The sequence below is a fragment of the Lissotriton helveticus genome, chromosome 8, assembly GCF_964261635.1.
Source record: "Lissotriton helveticus chromosome 8, aLisHel1.1, whole genome shotgun sequence".
Classification (NCBI taxonomy): domain Eukaryota; kingdom Metazoa; phylum Chordata; class Amphibia; order Caudata; family Salamandridae; genus Lissotriton; species Lissotriton helveticus.
Window position 1 is genome coordinate 1,635,520,686 of NC_136069.1, and position 18,660 is coordinate 1,635,539,345.

Consider the following 18,660-nt stretch of genomic DNA (forward strand, 5'->3'; position numbering starts at 1 on the left):
CAGTATTTATATAAAGTAATCTGTAACACTTTTAGATACTGCGGACTTCACAAAGCATTCAATAAATTATTAAACTCGTTACTCTATTTAGTGGCCCGCAGTTTTGGTCGAACGTAATTGATATCCCGATATTTTGCATGCAGGTTTTATTTACGGAGAGGTAGTAGAGCCCTATATCAAAATCAGGTACAAAGAGTGTGCTTTGTACTGTTACATCATGTATGCGCGCTGCAACACCACGTTCAATAATATACTGATATGTTTGTGAGTGCTTCGAAAAGCTACAGTTCATTGCAAGCCATTTTTTCAGTTACATGATTGTGGGTCAATGTGGCATTATTGTGCAAAGTATTTCCGTAATGCTACTTGCATTTGTATAGGTTTGATATAATGGAGACGGAAAGGGGGTTTTCTATACGCAAAATATACTAGCTTTTAAGTCTTGCCTCCATTTCCTCTACCTTCTACCGTACGTAAATACTCGATGTTTTGGCTGCAAATATTATAATGGGCAAAATTGTTGTGCGAAATTATAAAGTATTACACAAGGAGTGTGCTTATAATTAAGCCCATGCACACGCAGTGATTTAAAAGCAACAACTAGCCCGTTTTTAAATATAACCGCTCCTTGCCTGTCTGACAGCACCTTTCCTTACACTACCGTATTTAAATATAGTAATCGGTTGCATTTTTATTTAGCACGGACTTCACTCTAGTGCGTAAGCGCTGCGTGCAACAGTGAGGCCATGTCACCTGTAGCGCCAACTTACTCATGCTTATTTTTCTGTAATGTTATGCTCTCTACAGGGCGGAAGCCCATTGACCCACAGGTGCCAGTATGGCGGTGCTCAATGCAAAATGAGGCAGCAGCACGCAGCAATTAATAAGCAACAATAAGCCCATTTTAAAACATACCGCCGCCTGTTGTCTGTTTTATAGCGCCTTTGCTTACACCACCGTATTTAAATAAAGTAATTTCTAGCACTTTTAAATAGCACGGGCTTCACCCAAGTGCGTGCAAGCAGCATGCAACAGTACAGCCATGTCACCCGTAGCGTCGACTTACTAATAAACAACAGCGATCCCATTTATAATACAGCCGCTCGTTGTTTTTTTTAAAGCGCCTTTACTTACACAACAGTATTTATATAAAGTAATTTGTAACACTTTTAGATACTGCGGACTTTACCAAGCATTTAATAAATTATTAAACTCGTTACTCTATTTAGTGGCCCGCAGTTTTGGTCTGACGTAATTGATATCCCGATATTTTGCATGCAAGTTGTATTTACGGGGAGTTAGTAGAGCCCTATATCAAAATCAGATACAAAGAGTGTGCTTTGTACTGTTAAATAATGTATGCGCGGTTGTATGACTAAACGCCATGTTCAATAATATACTAATATGTTTATGAATGCTTCGAGAAGCTACAGTTCATTGCAAGCCATTTTTTCAGTTACATGATTGTTGGTCAATGTGGCATTATCGAGCAAATTAATTAAACGGCCAATGATGGCACCTTACTCTATAAATGAAAATATATGAAGTTTGCATATACTTTCTTCATATAACATAAGTAAACGCACGTGCTGTTCTACTAATATATGCATAAAATAACTTTTTGCATTCAAAAATCCAATGGCCGGCAACTATTAACTTCTCTTTCAAAATTACTTCTACAAAAATAGTTATAGTAGTCGCTTCTGCTGGTTAAGGAATAAAGTAATGGAAAGCAGGTGTTTTATTATTTAAAAAACTAGCATAATAAGTACTTTATTCTATCAAGTCTTCTAGTGGTTAATTTTCACCTACCTACTACCGGATGCCTTTCTGCTCTTTGCCGATCACGTACACATTTTAGTTCGGCCTTAATCGTCTGCTACAACCATTAGCACCAAGTGTTCAGGGAAGGGCCCCGGGATATTGCTAACTGCTGTAACAGTCTTTCAGTCTTTACTGTCCTATTTTAACGTTCGTCTAAAAGGTACTCGCCGCCATAAGGCTGGCGCCCGGGCTGATTTGTTTCAATGTAACTTTTCAGCCACTCTAAAACACATTGCAAACAGTTAACTATTAAGTTACCGAGCACTGTTGTTAGTCAATATGGCCATGCTTATTCACCTACTACCCACTTCCAGACCTCCTTTTCAGATGTAAAAAAGTTCCAGTAGACATAAAATGTGCAGGTCCATATTCATGCATAATATTTCTCAGAAAAATAAAGTATTACACAGGGAGTGTGCATTATTAAGCCCATGCACACGCAGTGATTTAAAAGCAACAACGAGCCTGTTTTAAAATATACCTGCTCCTTGCCTGTCTCACAGCACCTTTCCTTAGACTACCGTATTTAAATAAAGTAATCTGTAGCACTTTTAAATAGCGCGGACTTCACCTAGGTGCGTGCAAACCGCATGTGACAGTGCAGCCATGTCACCCGTAGCATTGACTTAAACATAGTTCTTTCTGTATATTATTGTGCTCTTTTTTTTTTTTTTATTTCCCAGCCCCGAACTAAATTATGTATTAGAGCACTTCACATATAGGCAGCCTCCACCCCCCACCCCTCTGCATGCGCACACACAGGCGACCGCATGCTCTCGCAGGCACTCGGCAGACACTCGCTCACACACACCCCCCTCCCCCACAGTCACACACACGCACTCCAGACACATACACACGCGCGTGACCCTCATCCCCACCACTTACCGGGTTCTTTCGGCGTGTTCAGTGTCTCATCGCTCCATTTCTTCCTCGGCGGCGGCGGCTGTGACGCCGGGCGGGTCTTCCTGCTGGATTGCAGGCCCCGCCCCCGTCTCAGACAAAAGTGCCTGACTTCCGTTTTTATTTAAATGTTTTCCATTCCTGCTGCCAACGTGTGGCAGTATGGAATATTATTACTCTTTCCTGATTTGTTAAGGTGTACCCGTAGAAGTGCATGTAATTGCTGGAAAAGCAGAACAGGTGTTTTTGAATAGCCACAAATGTAACTCAGTTACCCTGTTTCCATTGCATGGCTTGAGTTCGGTGTTGGCATTACTGAGAAGGCTTATGTACTCCTCTTAGTGTCTTGTTCAGAGGTATAGGTTGCACGTACATTGTGCGACTTTTTGCCTTAGTAATCCGATCACAAACTTTTTAAATGTAGAAATTACACGAGAGTGCCAACTATCTTTGTGAATTATTTCCCCAAAGTGCACGCTACTTGGATATGGCGACAAACTCGTCTCTTGCCTTTGCACCAGGAGAGATGGATGCATTTTTAAAGCACGGCCCATTGAAACTTGCTTCTCACTAAAGGAGCCATGTATTTGTGCCCCTGGTGTTAGCAGACCTGAAAGCGCTATTCACCCACGGCAGGATGCAAATGTGCATCTCAATGCATCCATTCATACTGCCACTTGGACAGTATAGGAACATTCTGAAACAGGTTTTAATCTAGAAAATTAACTAAAAATCTTCTGTGGAATACAGTGGAAAAAACTCTAGATGTGCAAGATGCATGACTGACCCGCATGTCTCCTTCAATCAAGCAAATTATTCTGAGGTGCGTGCTAGACTGGCCTCTATCATTTTCCCCCAACATTTTTTACAGCATTTATCTGTCCAGGCAGGAGATTTGTGCAGTGACCCTGATTAGTGGTATGGGATATTTATTAAAGACTAGCTGGAATCTTGCCTGCCTCAACCTGTGGCACTAGTATGCAAGAGGGCTCAAGTCAACTGATCCAGGTCTCCTAGCTATTGGCATTGTAAATCACAATGCCTTTTCTTCATGTTTAAAAAAAATGCATTGTCCTTTGCAATGTCAATAGCTCAAACTCACATGAATGCGAGACGTATTGTATAAGTTTGTTATAATGAAGACGGAAAGCAAGTTTTCTATTGTGCAAAATATAGTAGCTTTTAAGCCTTGCCTCCATTTCCTTTACCTTCTTCCGTACCTAAATGCGCGATGCTTTGCCTGCAAATATTATATTTGGTAAAACTGTTGTTCAGAAAAATAAAGTATTACACAGGGAGTGTGCATTATTAAGCCCATGCACACGCAGTGATTTAAAAGCAACAACGAGCCCGTTTTAAAATATACCTGCTCTTTGCCTGTCTCACAGCACCTTTCCTTAGACTACCATATTTAAATAAAGTAATCTGTAGCACTTTTAGATAGAAGACTTCACCTAGGTGCGTGCAAGCCGCATGTAACAATGCAGCCATGTCACCCATAGCATTGACTTAAACATAGTTCTTTCTGTATATTATTGTGCTCTTTGCAGCGTAAGAGCCCATATACACAGGTCACTTGGCAAGGCTAAATGCAAATTGAGCTGATGTACATGCAGCAATTAATAAGCAACGTAGAGTCCATTTTAAAATATAGCTGCTCGTTGCCTGTCTTAGAGCACCTTTGCTTAGACCACCGTAATTAAATAAAATAATTTGTAGCATTTTTATATAGTGCTTACTTTACTCGAGTACGTGAAACCAGTATGCAACAGTGAGGCAATATTACAACATAGCCGGCAGTATGGCAGGACTGAAATAGATGTTATTCTTTCTTTCAGGCCCCCATAATTGCATTCAAGACATACATAACACCAGTTCTCAGTACATGCTTTACCAGCCACATATACTACCAACAATTAGTGTGTTTTTTACCAAACACAAACATCACCACCTGGCAGTACACATTTTCATTAGGAACACACATTATTAGTTCTTAGTACATGCTTTTACCAAGCACACATGAACAAATGGCAATGCCCACTTCCAACAAGCACACACACCACCAGCCATCACAAAATGCTTTCATCAGGTATACACCAACAGCTGGCAGTACACACTTCCACCATGCATAAACACCACTATCTATCAATACATGCTTTCACCAGGCAAAACTCACCAGCTGACAGTACACACTTCCACCAAACACACACACACCAGCCATCAATATGCAATTTTTACATGCACACACACCACCATACATAAATGTATACATCATTTGATGACATATTAAGAATCAACTATGGTAGCAATCACAGTATAGTGCACCTTAATTTTTAATATATTCATCTAAAATGCAGCATTACTCTTGCAACAAAAAAATATACACATTTTTTGTAACTTCTATTTATACACTTTTTTGACATTTAGTATTCAAATATTTAGCAATACCAGTACCTAAAATATTAATTAACATGACACATATTGCATTATAAATGCAAGTATTGTGAGCTGTCAGGTGTTTTTTCATGCTATGAATAATGACCACTAACATGTTTTATTGTGTTAGAAGCTGACACTGCATTCTTCACTAGGCATACAGCATTATCTGTCAGTCATGCCTTTACGGAAAAAAACATCAACAGCCTTCAGTACATGCTTTCACTAGACACACATCAACAACTGAAAGTGCATACTTCAACTAAACAGACAAACATTCAGTTATCAATGCACGATTTCTACAGGCACACAAATCACCAACTAGCCATGCATGCATTATTTTAAACAATTATAATTTACTAATATAGCAATTGCAATATGACACACCTTACTTTTACACTTACTTATGTAAAGCACAGCATGCCACCATTGCTACAAAAACATAAATACACATTTTTAGCCCTGCTATTTCTATACGTCTGTTGCAGTAGGAGTCTAAATATTTAGCAATGCAAATACCTCAAACTTAATTAACATAAAACATATTGCATTCAAAATGCTACTGTTTTAAACTGTTATGAAATTTCCATTGAAAAATAATAACTATCTATGTATGATTATTATTTTATGAGAATGCAAAGCCTAACATTATAGAGGAGAGAGTAATTGAACAATATATAATCATGCTAAGGACTAATATGTAGGCAACCTAAAAGCATCAGCATAGCTATATACACAATAGGATGCTACTTACATATACTTCTAAATGATAAAGAATGTATTAATAATGCTGTATATAATAATGTTTGTGCAATTGTGAACAGCAATGATCTCCAAGTAAATCTACAAGATGCTTGATATATCTATATAAAAAATTATACAAAAGTTTAGTATAACATTTTGGTATCATCCTGTTAAATATGTTTCTTAAAATATATGTTCTTTAACATACAGATTGTTTTAATGCTATTGTATAACAAATAAATAATATATACATATTATTAATTATATATAACATATTACTTTGTATTACAGGTCCTGCAAAAGAAGAAGAAATCAATAAGGTAAAGATCTATTTTTTTATTGTTATTATCATTTAAAAGCCGACCTATAAATCACAATACTATTGTTATTATTTGTACAAAAAAGTCACTATACAATATATCTAGTAAGTACACACATTTTGTAAAATATTAACATACAAATAACGTTTTATAAATATAAAATAATGCATAATAGCATACAAGCTCAATACCATCAAGGCCATGAAAAGTTTTCTATACATTCAAGAGGCAAACAATGCCTTCCAAATAGTACCTTTGCTATTATTCACAACCAAAATAAAATAGCAAATTTATGGGATGCAGAAGATTTACATAATATAATGGATCTTGGAAATGCATTATATTTAGAGATGCATTCAATCAATAAACAGGATTATATGCATCCTGATGATCTGCCTAAATATATTACACATGGAAATGATATTTATGCAATCAAATTAGGAGAAGCTTACTATGGTAATATATTTACACGTTTTGATTTGATATATCCAGACATACAAGAAGCATTAAATTTATCAATAACAGCTTCTGGAGTATTGCTTTGTATGGATGTCTATGTTATATCTATTTTTAAAAATGAAGATAGCTATTTTGTATTTGATTCACATAGCCGGAATGAGACTGGAATGCCACAACATGATGGCACATGTGTACTACTTAAAAAAAAAACTTTTCAAGAAGTAATTCATTATATTAAAAATTTAGCAAATAGCATAAAACCATTTAATGCAGTAGATGTCCAATTTGAATTAACACCAATAAATATTCGAAAAATACTAAAGACATCATTTGAACGTGCATTAAAACTAGAAGAAAAAAAGTCACAAAAAACAACAAATTTTTTTGTACATAAAGCAGACATTTATGTACAACAAAATAGCAATAACAACGAAAATGTTGAAGCATCAACATCAACGTTGCAAAAAAAACATACAGAAAATACTACAAATACAGAAGTAGCAAAATCATACTTAAATACATTATCTGAAACAGCTACTTTAATAAAAACAGCAACAAAAAGACCTATCACCAAAAAAAAAAATAGTAAACGTTGTAAAAAACAGAAAATAATTATTCTTAGCAAAGAAATAGAACTTACTGAAGACTTGCAAAATATTAAGAAAGATAAAAAGAAAATCTCAAAAAATAAAACTAGTGAACAAGAGTTAATTTTAAAAGAGCAATTACTATCGAATATAACATTAGATACTAGCAAAAGTAAAGTCAGTAATGTTACTGCAAGAAAATCTGAAAATAGTCATATACAACAACTCTCTGACAAGGCATTAGATGTTAATAATATAAGCATTATTAATAATGAGCATACAGATAGTAGCAAGTTAATAGAAGTAAATAATCGCATTTTAAATACAAAATTTCAAGAAAATTAACTACATAGCTTATATATTTGCAATATTATATTTGCTGTACTTTACAACAAATTAACATTTATGAAAAACTGGTCCATACAAGAGATACATAATATAATGCAACTTGGGGAAAAAATGTATGAAGACATGCTGATGTTTTATAATAGACAAAATATAGACATAAATGATATACCTAAATACATTAAATATAATAATACAACATATTCAATTCAGCTTAAAAAAAAACAAATACATATAATTTTACAGAATAATACTTTACAAAAAAACATAACATTAGCTTTACAAAATACATTAACTACATATAATTCTGTCATAATATACTTGAATAAAATAGTATTTGTTATTACCAAACAAGATAACAACTACTATACTTACTATTTGATTACAACATCACAGAGTAAGGAAACGCATAATTGCACAACTATACTTTTACATACTACAACAATAACACATTTAGTGCAACATATAACAGTGCTTTCAAATAACATTTTACCCCTAAATGATGAATCAATATCACTAACTATTATACCAATTACTATTAATGCAATACTTAAAAGTTCTTTTCAAAAAGGTCAAAGGAGACTAATTACACAAAATAAAAAAAAAGGACTTACACATATGATAATACATTATAGTGCTACATTAACATCTGAAGCTATACCTGTTATTCCTATAGATATTGAACTAAATGTTACTAACAAAAATGATAATATTAGTTTACAGCAAACAAATGAAATAGAACATATTATAAGGCCTAATATTTTTAATGAATACTCTGAAATACAAGAACTTACTATTAGCCAAACAAAAATTAATGTTACTTCCGTTGAAAATGTGGCATTACATGCAAGACAAAATACAAATATTAATCAATCAATTACAAAGTATATTATAGATAACTTTATTAATCAAATCCATTATGGACCTGAATATATATGCACTATTTGTAACCAAATGTGGCATAAAGAAACAGTTAGAAATATCTGCAATATAATACACAACAAGACTTTTATATTATGTAATATCAGTAACCAGGAAAGTAATTATATATGTAATACATGCTATAAGTACATTATGCAAAATAGAATTCCACCATGTTCAGTTTATAATGGCATGAGTTTCCCTGATATACCACCTGAATTACATTTGTATGACTTAGAAGAAAGATTAATATCTCCAAGAATACCTTTTTTGCAAATTAAAACACTACCACGTGGATTTCAAAAATCTTTAACAGGTGCTGTAGTAAACGTTCCAGCCGATGTTATGACCACTATTACAATATTACCAAGGCAAATGAGTGATACTATGACAATACCAATAAAATTAAAAAGAAAATTACAGTATAAATCATACACACATTAGGAAAATGTAAGACCAAATATAGTTAAAAGAGCAGCTTCATGGTTAGCATACAATAGTGATTTGTTTAAAGAATATGAAGTAACTATAAATTCAGATTGGGAATATGTTCCAATTGAAACAAATAGTATACAAACATCTGATAGTAGTAATGATTCAAGTAGTACAGATAACATGCCTGTAGGCAATTTAGATACATTATTAACTAATGAAACAATAACAGACGATAACATAAATGTATTAAATTTAGCACCAGCTGAACATAATACACCACGTGGATTATATGAGGATAAAGATTCTGAATATTTAGCATTTCCTACAATATTTTGTGGGAAACGTAGAACAGCTAATAAAGATAGACATGTACCAGTACATTATAGTACAATATGTAAAGTAGAATTACGTAGTTATGATAAGAGAGTAGCTAATAATATAACAAATATGTTTTTCAAATTGAAAAAATTGCAAATTAAACAAATACAAGATAAAATCTTTATATCACTTAGAAAACATTTTACTGATGGCAAAGTAATTACAGTAAAAGACATAAAAGAAAATTTACAAACTATATTGCACTTTAATGAGGGATACAAAATATTAAAAACAATACGGAGCTCTCCTCCTTACTGGGAAAATTGCAAACGTGATTTGTTTGCTATGATAAGACAATTGGGCATTCCAACTTTTTTTTTGACTTTGTCTGCAGCAGAAACAAAATGGTATCACTTAATTAATATACTGTTACGTGTAAAGAAACTTAAAGAATGCACTAGAGAAGAGTTCAAAAGTATGTCTTGGGAAAGTAAATGTAGTTTAATACAACAAGATCCTATAACATGTGCACGACACTTTGATTATCAAGTAAAAAAACTATTTAACTGCATTTTATTGGACAAGAGTAATCCAATAGGCAAAATATCAGATTATTTCTACAGAGTTGAATTTCAACAAAGAGGATCACCACATATACATGCTTTACTTTGGGTAAATAATGCACCACAGTATGGCATAGACAAAGATGACAAAGTTATATCTTTTATTAACAAACATATAACTTGTCACAAAACAGAAGAACTGTCCTTTGAATGTTTACTTCCATTGCAGAAACATGGACATACTAAAAATTGTCGTATAAAACATAAAAAAATATGCAAATATCAATACCCAAAATATCCTATGCCATGTACTAAAATATTAAAGCCATTACAATTAGATAAAAAAGATACAATTGCAAAGCAACAAATTGATATTATCTATTCTACTATGTCCTCAGAAAGCTTTCCACATTACACATATGAAGAGTTTCTACACAAAATAGAATTAACAGAAGAGCAATATATAAAATGCATACGCTTACAAATTAACAAAACAACTATATTTTTGCAAAGAACACCAGCTGAATCTTTTATTAATAATTACAATAGAATAATATTACAGGCATGGCAAGCTAACATAGATATACAATATGTCTTAGATGCATATGCTTGTGCAGTATATATTGTATCATATTTGAGTAAATCTCAGCGAGGATTAAGCAAAATAATAGCACAAGCCGCAAAAGAAGTGTCTCATAATGTAAACATTAAAGAGCAATTAAAGCATATTGGAAACAAATTTTTGAATTGCACTGAAATTAGTGCACAAGAAGCTGCTTATCTAATACTACAAATGCCATTACGGAAAAGCTCTAGATCATTTTTATTTATCAATACAAGCTTACCAGACAAACGAACTTACTTAATGAAAGACATGCATACAATTAACATGATGCCAGAAACATCAACAAAAGTACAACTTGATAATATAATTAATAAGTATAGCAAACGACCAATAACATTAGAAAAATGTACTTTGGCTGATTATGCATCTAAATATAATATAGTACCAAAGAGTAAAATAAAAAAAGTACAAAACAGTTATGATAATTTACTGTTAGAAACAAACTTTTATAGTTCTGATGATGAAGAACTTGAAATAAATGAATTAATTGCCAATGAAACTACTGAAAAATACACTTGCCGTAAAAAAAAGTAAAATAATACGATATCGCAAATTTAATAAAATTAATGAGCCTGAAGACTATTACAGAGAATTATTGATGCTTTTTTACCCCTGGAGAATAGAAAGTAATATAATTTCAGACAAAGATACATACTACGAAAGATACTTGGAGTTACAAACAGAAATTGATAATAATTATTCCTTATATAACAAGCAACATATAATACCCTTTAATGATGAGGAACATAATAATGACAATATACTAATACCACCAGCATCACCAGCAGAACAGATACCAACAGATGACAGTGAAATACATGCACATAATAATCATGATGTAAACTATGACTTGTCACTAGATTTAGGAGTTAGAAGTATAACAGAAGAAGATTTACTAGTAAATAATTTATTACCTGAAGAAGAATACAATTACATAATGCAAAATTTAACATCTGAGCAACTAAATTTTGTATATCACCATTTAAATTGGCTGAAAACTCAAACAACAAATTTCTTTACTTTTTGTACTGGCGGTGCAGGAGTAGGTAAAAGTTTTCTTATAACTGCACTTTATCAAACATTACTGAGATACTACAATACTAAAGCAGGAGAAAATCCAGACAATATTCATATCTTGCTTACTGCACCAACAGGACAAGCAGCACATAATATTAATGGACAAACATTACATAGCACATTCAAAATTCCAATCTCACAAACTTTTTCATATAAACAATTAACAGATGAAAATAGAGCAGCACTACAAAGCAAACTAATGCATTTAAAAGTATTAGTAATAGATGAAATTTCAATGGTAGGAACAAATATGCTCACTTTCATACACAATAGAATGCAAGAAATAAAAGCCTCAAACAATCCTTTTGGAGGAATTTCTATATTAGCTATTGGAGACTTTTACCAATTGAAACCAGTTTTTGATTCATATATATTTGAAAATTCAAGACACATGTATGCACCATTGAGTACAAACTTGTGGCAAACAAATTTCAAATTATATGAACTTACTAAAATAATGCGACAAATAAATGATTTACCATTTGCAGAAATGCTTAATAGACTAAGAATAGGTGAACATACTAATGATGATATACAAACATTAAAGACTCGCGAAATACAACCTGACTTACATATAATAAAATCAATACCATATATCATGGGTACAAATAAAGAGGTAGATGAAATTAATGATATTGTTTTACAAGAACACATGAAACAGTATCCTATGTACATAACAATAGCAATAGATACAGTAGCAGGAGACCTAACTGCAATAGCAAAATAAGCAATACTAGAAAGACTACCTACAAATGCAACACAAACAATGAATTTGTCAAAGACATTACATATTGCCATAAAATTAAGATATGATCTAACTTCAAACATTAATGTTAATGATGGTTTAACTAATGGTGCAACAGGCATAGTTGAGTATGTAGATTGTATAGATGATATCCCAATTATTATTTGGATATTGTTTGACAATCAGAAAATAGGTACACAAACAAGACAACAAAACAAACATCTATATCATACAAATATTTCTAATGCTTGGACACCAATATTAAAAATTTCTCGTCAATTTCAATACAGCAAAAAATGTATAACTATTATACGAAAACAATTCCCAATACGACAATCATCAGCACGTACTATACATAGAACACAAGGACAAACAATAGAACCATTATATATACATTTTAATAACATCAAAACACATCATTTACATTATGTAGCAATTAGTCGTGCAAAATCATTGAAAAATATATATTTAAAAAATTTCAATGAAAATAAGATAGCAACACACTATAAAGTACATGAAGAAATGCTACGCTTAAAAACAGACATGATATTAGAAATATCTATAACACAAATAGCACAATATAGCAAATACTTCACAATAATAACACATAACATAAGATCACTACAAAAACATTTCAAATCAATGAAAGCCGATAATAACATATTAAGTGCTGACATATTATGCTTAACTGAAATTAATATAACACACAAAACACCTAGCAATACATATAATATAGATCATTATAATTGTGTAATATTTGACAATTTTTCCAATAGACAAACAAAACATGGAATTGCAATCTATTCCCAAAAACAAATAATTATAAATCCAATATTTACTACAACACAACAAGTTAACATTCTGACAATAACACAAACAATAAACAACATAAATTACTTAATAGTATTTGTGTACAAACAACCCAAAGTGCCAACAGAAACCTTTTTAGCAATATTAACAACGACAATGAATGCCTACCCACACCATAAATATATAATAATGGGTGACTTTAATATTGATTTACTTCAAACAACACACAATGCTAAATTACTTTTAAGTCACATGTTAACACATTTCAATTGCGAACAAAGAATAACAACAGCTACAACAGACTACAATTCTTTATTAGACCACATTTTTACAAATACATGCTTTATAAATTGTGGCACATTAGAATCATATTACAGTGATCACAAACCAATATGGATAGCTATTTAAATAAATGCATTACATCACTGTCTGTATATATTCATCTGACAACATTATCTACCATTCTAACTTAATGAATTATATTTTACAGATGATTTCTATCGAAGAACTCAAAGACGACAGACAAGTTGATGCCAAACCATATCAAAAAGGAGTTCGTGTCAACGTTATACAATGTTCATCCAAAACTTACTACAGAAACGCCAAAAATGAGAATAAAGTATTGTACCACATGTCATTAGCAGATGAAACTGGATGTATTAAATCAACTTGTTATAATGAAGAATACTATCATCAAACAAAAGAACAAAATGGACTGATGATTCGAAATTACATTGTAAAAGATGGTATAATATTAATAACAAAAAAAACAAAAATTGCAAGAATGCCTCCACTGTCTATTTCCCAATCTCTTATCCAGGAGGCACAGTATATTTTAAATCCAATGGCACCGCCACTGTCTCCTATTAAGGCTGTACGCGAGGCTGCCGTGAAAACACTACTAAGTGTATCTGGAACAGTAACAGAGGTAAGATGCAAGAAAATTATTTTACTACTACTATAACATTTGACATTTTTTCTCCATTGTAATGCAAAAAAATGTCTTTAACAAAATGCCTATATATAACTGTTCGCTATGCAAATGTACTTATAATCCTAGTATGATACATATGTATGAATAATTTGCACTGTACATGCTATCCTATATGAAAATAATATATAATATTCAATGTTATTTTCGACTCTTTTTACCAATATATTCAGAAAAATAAATTTTAAAATAGAGCCAATTCATACTTATTATAAGGTAAGTAAAGCGCTTTACATATGTTTGTGTTTCCTAAAAAAATACATTCTAGAGAAAAAATTTAATTAGTACTCTTACCCAAAAAATTTCTATAACATTCAATATAACTATTGCATTGCTTACTTGCAAAGAATTTCCAGAACAAAATAAATGTTTTAAAAATAACAATTAACTACCAAGTATAAGGTAAGTAAAGCGCTTTATATATGCTTGTATCTATAATAAATATGCATTCCTAAAAACAAATTGCATTTGCAATATTTTACTACACAATTTCTTCTATAACACTTACTATAGCTATAACAATGCTTACTAGCAAACAATTCTAAACAAATTATACTATTTGAGAGTAACAATTAACTACCAAGTATAAGGTAAGTAAAGCATTTTACATTTGATAGTAATTGCTGTTAGTATAAAATGCCAAAAAAATACCAGTATGCTAATGCATTCTGCATACAATTATGTTATCAGTACAAAATACATATTAAGACCATTTTGTACTAAAAACTTTAATACAATGTTTACAAATATACAGCAACAATCAATTTAAATAATAAGGTAAGTAAAAAACTTTAAATATGATAGTAACACATTTATTACAATAGTAAGGTAAGTAAAGCACTCTAAAGCAATGTTTACAAATATACAGCAAGAATCAATTTAAATTATGAGGTAAGTAAAGCACTTTAAATATGATAGTAGCACATTTATTTCAATACTAAGGTAAGTAAAGCACTCTAAATATGATAGTCTTGATAATACAAATACAAGAAAAGCAAAACAACAAATCGCAACTAAGTATACGGTGAGTAAATAATTTACAGATAAATATTGATTGCTTAAACACAAATGCTATGCCTTTACGAAAATGTAATCTACAACTAATAAAAATGTATAAAACAGATGTATTCAATTAAAAGAATACATATATATGACTGCATTAACTCAATAATAAAAAAAAACATTTTTAAAATTGCAGATTGAAGATACAAGAACTATAATCGCTAAAGGACAAGAAACAAAAATAAGGAGCATCACAATAAAAGATGCTACCGACTCCGTTAAGATAAGTCTGTGGAGAGAAGCAACAGACTTTATTTTTCATCTTGGAACATATGTACAGCTGACTCATATGACTGTACACGAATTTAACAGAGAAAAAATATTGAATACGACAAGACATACAACAATACAAGTAAGTGAAATTTGTAAGCTATCCAATACAAAAATGCTTTTTTTATTAACCCTTTTTTCCACAGAAATTTTTTTTGTAGGCCAGGTGACAATATGTACAAATGTATTTTTTGGATAAACTACATAAAGTTTGTATTTACTATAAAAACGAATATAACAAAGGAAAACATACTTTAGCTTCATAGCTACTATAACACATTCCTCCCCACTGCTGCACTGTCTATTAGAACTAGTGCTGAATACACGTTCAATAATCGTGCGCAGCACTGGGGAGGTAGCGCTGCTGACAACCATTGCCCATCACCAACACTTAAGGTGTTAAAGCAATAAATATTTACAAATTCACAAATACCAATTTACTAATGGCCATTCATTTCAATCAGCATTAAAGCTCATAAAAATGAAACGCCATTATTAATCAAGTATTGAATTGCAGATACAAATTTCAAACATGCAAGGAGTGTCACTTAAACATCCTGTAGAACACCCATAAAAAACTAAAATGCAATAGCCCAAACATATATGCAATAACAGCAGGTTTGCATATCTTACCATAAGTGTACATGCACATAATGCATGCACACTATTTTGGTATTTTACAATTAAAGAAATTTAATAGTAAAATACCAATTCAATTAGACATCTAAAAACTAAAGGCATATACATCTAAATGCCTCAAAATATAAAATAACTTAATTGTTATTTTACTAAATCAATAAAATGTCAAATACATTTTTGATGATTCAGTAAAATAATGCCCCAACATACCTGTGACATGTGTACCAATATATAAAGACTGAAAGATTGCCACTATGTCAATAACATAAAAATACAACCTGCAAGTACCTCTATTTATAATATTAACTTTTCATTTAGAAATGCTACAAAAGTATATAAATGTTTTCCTACAACTTAATGTATTGCATTTATAAAACTTGCATATATTAATAAAATAATGCAAATGTAATACAATAATTGTTTTTTAAAACAATTTTCCAATAGGTTGTACAACCTCCAAAGGAAACAATTTTCGTCACCTTATATGGAGTTGAAAAAAAATTCCAGGAAAATACTACCATGACAGCTCAAGTGGGAACAAACAAAACTTTACAGTCAATAGACATTGTGAATATTGCTTTGATGGACTACTTACGAATAGAACCAGATACTGAAAACTTTGAGGATTCTTTGATGGCATATCTACCCATTAAGCTAAAAGTTTTGTTTTGCAATGGATGCATAACTGATGTGCTTGAAGAAATATAAGGAAACACCAACAACAACAAAAGCTTTTCTTAAAATGCTAATAATTGTTTTCTTGCCTAGAAAGCTTGACACATGTTTATTTTCATACTTGAAGTCATTCTTGAAAAGTACTTTAAAATGACACTAATACAAAGAAAACTATTTTGGCATATAACTGTACTTTCATATAGTGCACTTTATTAGTGTAATACTTTTACAATTGTTTCTTAAAAAACTATGTTAAAAAAAAACAGTAATAGAATACAACACCATTACAATGTTTGCACAATATATTTGTGATGTTTACAATTATACTATACTACTAATGTATGTTTACTAGCCATAACTGTACTGTTATATGTAACATTTTAATTACAGTATTTGCCTTTTACAATCATTTTCTTACAAACTACCTCGTAAAACAAAAATATTTATAGCTAAAATATTTTGCACTGTTTGCACAATATATTTGTGATGTTTACACTTACCTATTTGAAATTAAAATGTATAAATGGACATTTACTCAATTGCCATTAAAAAGTTTTACTTTTTTGCTAAGATATTCTTGTAATCTTTAATGCAAATAAATTTAAATATTGCATAAATAATTTTAACAACAAATACTTTATATGTAGCTTTTTATGTACATAAGAAAACTATAGCAGAAAGCAAAAAACATTGCCATTAACAATAATAAGAGCTCAAACTTAAATAATGCGAGACCTATTGCATTGCAAATGCTTGTTAATACATGTAGGTCACCCCTAGGGTTGACTTGCATTCAAAAGGTTAGACATGGACTTTTAGGTTTTACATATCCTGGTAGAAATAAATGTACACATTTGTTTTCACTAATGTGAGACCTAACCCCACCCATAGGACAACATTGGGCTACCCTATTACAATTAATAGGCTATAACGTTTGCTTGGGAGCAGGTAGAAGTATTATGTTTGGTGTATAAGGAATTGTACTCTAAAATCCCCTTTAATGGTTCAGTGGGATTTTAAGTCCCAATTCTAAAAATGCCACTTTTAGAAAGTTATCAAGATGGTTCTGACAGAAAAAATTTGTATGAGTCAATCATTTACAAAGGAAAGAAACCTAAACAAATCAAAACCAAATCGAAAACAATTGGCCTGTGTCACTGGATTGATATATACCATATGTAGTGTAATCAAACAGGAATGGTTGACAATATTAATGGACCAGGTGCTCTGTAGGTGATTCATGACAAAACAATAATAGACATCCTAAGAGAACCATAGGAGTCAGTTTTTCGAGTTTGGATGTGATGCTATAAAATAATTAAGTGGCATGCATTGCAAAACAATTTTGAACTTTGGAGGTTATCATTTGAAGCCATACCTGAGGTGTTGACGAGCATGTGAGGCTATCCTATTTATTATTATTTCAACTCACTTTCTACTGACAGTCCTGATGAAGACCCATTTTTGATGTGGACATAGCACATGCCTTCTGAGAGTGTAGAAATGTCAACAGTCGTTCTTTTGGCCTGTACCTTGTAACCATTTGGGGCAATAAAGAAGAAATTGACTTACCCCGCCTGTTAGAGACTATATTCAAGAACATATGGCCAGGCTGTTAACTTTTGTAAATAATTATATATTGAGTGTGCAATCACTTTTTGATAGGGATGCTCTGCCAGAGCTCTTTTTTTCACACATCACCTATAGAGCACATTGTCAATTAATATTGTCAACTTTGCTGTCTGATAAAAATACTGCCTGAGGGCTGATTTTCTGCTTGAACCCAGGACGTTCAAATGACTCCAACAGCTAGTTGTCTGGCCCCCTGATCAGTGCCTCAGGAACAGAAAAGAAAGGAGACGAGCGAGTGCGCGATTCTAAATGGTCGCCACCCGGGGAGCTCCACCGCGTTTC

General features: G+C 31.9%; 2 long non-coding RNA genes across 2 annotated transcripts in view; one reads left to right on the forward strand and one right to left on the reverse strand.

Moving 5' to 3' along the window:
- The window catches only part of LOC144772108 (uncharacterized), a 388,983-nt gene that overhangs the window by 253,190 nt on the left and 117,133 nt on the right, over nt 1–18,660 (reverse strand). The window lies entirely within an intron of this gene.
- Nucleotides 13,944–16,627, forward strand: LOC144772107 (uncharacterized). Its single transcript, XR_013599645.1, has 3 exons — nt 13,944–14,037; nt 15,299–15,514; nt 16,516–16,627. It is a non-coding gene; the product is annotated as an uncharacterized LOC144772107 (long non-coding RNA).